Source organism: Macadamia integrifolia, unplaced genomic scaffold (genome assembly GCF_013358625.1).
Source record: "Macadamia integrifolia cultivar HAES 741 unplaced genomic scaffold, SCU_Mint_v3 scaffold1400, whole genome shotgun sequence".
Taxonomy (NCBI): Eukaryota; Viridiplantae; Streptophyta; class Magnoliopsida; order Proteales; family Proteaceae; genus Macadamia; species Macadamia integrifolia.
This window is the reverse complement of record NW_024868190.1, coordinates 70,043-73,522: the sequence shown is the minus strand read 5'-3', so window position 1 is coordinate 73,522 and position 3,480 is coordinate 70,043. Positions and strand designations below refer to the sequence as shown.

At 37.6% G+C, this 3,480-nt stretch overlaps 1 non-coding gene across 1 annotated transcript; it reads right to left on the bottom strand.

Moving 5' to 3' along the window:
* Positions 1–683: 683 nt before the first annotated feature.
* On the bottom strand, positions 684–790 carry LOC122063646. The gene has a single exon (XR_006135423.1). It is a non-coding gene; the product is annotated as a small nucleolar RNA R71 (small nucleolar RNA).
* Between the last annotated feature and the right edge of the window lie 2,690 nt (positions 791–3,480).

The following is a 3,480-nucleotide window of genomic DNA, read 5'->3' as shown; positions in this document are numbered from 1 at the left end:
ATAATAATTTTATCAGGTGGAGGTCACCATGCCTCACAGTATGATAAAGATAGGTTTTGCCTTGTAGCAGTACCTCAGGAATTGATCTGAGCAACCACGGATCCCTATCGGTAAGCTCCCAAAAAGCTAAAAAAAAAAAGTTTTGCTATCCATTCTTTTGTGCTTGTCTTACTCTAGTTATGGGTAGTTTTCTGTTACATGAGTGTTAAGTGGGTATGTAATACTAAGAATTGGTTAGAAAGAAGAGATCTAACAAGTAGTGACCCTATATGTTTGCTCTCTTTAAAACCTTTCAATATGGGAGATCAACATCAAAACCCTTCACCTAAATCTCTAAAATATAGGTTCTACCCTACTAGAACATCCCAACCTTTATGCATAGTTCTACCACAAGCAAGGGCAATAATTTTGAACTCAAATCTCAATACATCATTATGTTGCCCCATTTTCATGGGTTGACCTCTGAGGATGCATACCTATTCCTAAGGGAATTCAAAGAGGTATGTGCTCTAATTAAGATCCAACATCTTTCTAATGATGCTGTTAAGCTTAAGTTTATCATTTTTACATTAAAAGACTAAGCTAAGAAGTGGTTGTATGGGTTAACCACAAATTCCATAACCTCATGGGAACAGTTCACAGTTGTCTTCCTTAAGAAGTTTTTCCCAACTCACAATACCAATAAGCTTAGAAGTGATATCCTTCAGTTTAGGCAAAAGCCTAGTGAGTCCTTTTCCAAACTTATGGAGAGATTCAAGGATCTACTCCAAGAATGCCCTCACCATGGCCTAGACTTATGGCATTTATGTCAAATAATTTATGAGGGTATTGCTTACCCAAATAAACAAATGATAGAATCTATGTTCCCTGAGAGATTCACATCCTTTACAGATGAAGGAAAGGCATGAGAATTCTTACTTGAATTAGCTAACAAAACCCGTGAGTGGGAACCAACCCAAGAGAGTGAAAGAACTATAGAAGGAAAAGGATATTTTGTGGATGGGATAGTAGCCAAGGAAGCCCATTTGGATAGCCTAATCAAGAGGATTGAGGCTATTGTTCCTAGAGAGCCATCATCAGTCAATATGGTTAAGATTTGTGCTTGGTGCTAGTCCCTTGGACATGTCATAGAAGAATGCTCTAACTCCTCTAGGGGCACTTCTAATGATAGTGTTAATTCCTTATACCAGAATAATCCATATAGTAACACCTACAATCCAGGATGGAGAAATCACCCAAATTTCTCATCAGGGCAACCAAGTTGGGCCTTCCAATTTTTATAATCAAGGTCAACCTAGACCCCAAAGGCCTCCCTTTACACAATAATCTTTTTTCCAAAATACTTTTTATAGGTCAAATGTAAGACCTCAGGCTAATTTTCCTAGGGTCCCTCTCCTATCATCTTATTAGTAATCCCCTGGGTTTACCAACACTGGAGAGACGAGTAGAATAAGTGACTTGAAAAAAAAATATGGCCCTCCTCATGACAAGTCATCAAAATCTTACGAGAGAACTCACCCAAGTTATCACAATTACGGGTGAAAGGGAGAAAGGAACTTTACCTAATCAATCAGAGCCTAACCCTAGGCATCATCAGCCTATTAGTTCACAAGCACCAACTAATGCACCACTGAATATAGTACAAGGTCAGACCCAACAAGGGCCCTCTAACCAATGTAAGTTGTTCATGCCCTTAGGAGTGGAAGAGAGTACCAATAGAGTGTTCCTAAATCTTTCCCATCTATTACTCCTGTTAACTCTCCTTCAGTTGAGGACACAAGTGTGCCTCTTGTTCCAAGTTTGTCTGATGAACCTAAAGATTCTTTTGAAATTAAAGATAATTTGGTTGAGAAAACAAAAAATGATTCTTCTGAAAAAGGGCAAATCCCTATCAGTCCTTATGTTTCTCCTGTCCCATTTCCTAATCGCTTGGTAAACAAAAAGAAGATTGCTTCCATGGATAAAATTTTAGAAGTCTTCAAAAAGGTAGAAGTGAACATCCCTCTTTTGGATGCCATATCCCAGATCCCAGCTTATGTAAAGGTACTGAAAGATTTGTGTACTCACAAACGTATCACTAGTGTACCAAAAAAAAGGTTCTTGGCAGGTAACATTAGTTCCATAATTACTCAGCCTATAGCAGCCAAGTATAAGGATACAGGGAGCCCTACCATATCTTGTGTCATAAGCAACACCTACATTGAGCATACCTTACTTGACCTGGGTGTAAGTGTGAATCTTTTACCTTACCATGTGTACAAGCAACTAGGATTGGGAGAATTGAAAGCCATTGGAACTACTCTTCAGTTGGTAGATATGTTTGTTAAAATTCCTAAAGGGATGGTTGAGGATGTCTTACTAAAGGTGGATAAATTTATTTTCCCTATTGATTTCATTGTGTTAGATACCAAGCCCTTCTCAACCAAGGATGAGATCCCAATAATTCTAGGAAGACCATTCTTGGCTACCAGTAATACATTAATTAATTGTCATAATGATTTTCTAAGGTTATCTTTTGGCAACCAAACTATTGAGTTTAACATGTTTAGGATAGGCAATCAACCACATATGAAAGAAGAGATCAATATGCTTGAGGATTTTCTAGATTTTTCTGGTAATTTAATTACCAACTTTGATATTGATTTTGATTCAAAATTCCAAGAGTGTATTTCATTCCCAAACCTTCCATAGTTGAGCCCCCTAAGCTAGATCTTAAGGAGTTGCCATCTAATTTGAGGTATACTTTTCTAGGTCCTGACCAGATTCTTCCTATAATAATTTCTTTAAATTTGACTTCTATCCAGTAAAAGGAGTTACTTAAAGTGTTTAAAGATAATAAGGAAGCCCTTCGTTGGACTATGGCTGATATCAAGGATATAAGCCCTTCTATTGTGCAACATCATATATATCTTATGAAAGATTCCAAACCATCCACGGAACCCCAAAGAAGAGGTAACCCAGTGATGATGGAAGCCATTAAGAAAGAGATCCTAAAGTGCTTGGATCATAAAATAATTTATCCTATTTCTAACGGCCAATGGGTAAGCCCAGTTCATATAGTGCCTAAGAAGTCTGGGGTGACTGTAGTTCCCAATGCCAATAATGAAATAATTTCAATCTGTGTCCAATCAGGGTGGAGAGTGTACATAGACTATAGAAAACTTAATGTGACATCTTGGAAGGACCACTTCCCATTGCCATTCATTGGCTAGATGTTAGAGAGGTTAGCTGGACATGAATACACTATTATTTTCTTGATGGATATTTCGGCTATAGCCAGATCCCAATTACTTTAGAGGACCAATATAAGACCACTTTTACATGTCTATATGGAACATTTGTTTACAGGCATATGCCCTTTGGGCTCTGCAATGCCCCTACTACGTTCCAACGATGCATGATGAGCATCTTTTTTGACATAGTCAAAAAATTCTTAGAAGTATTTATGGATGATTTTTCAATTCATGGGAATTCCTATTC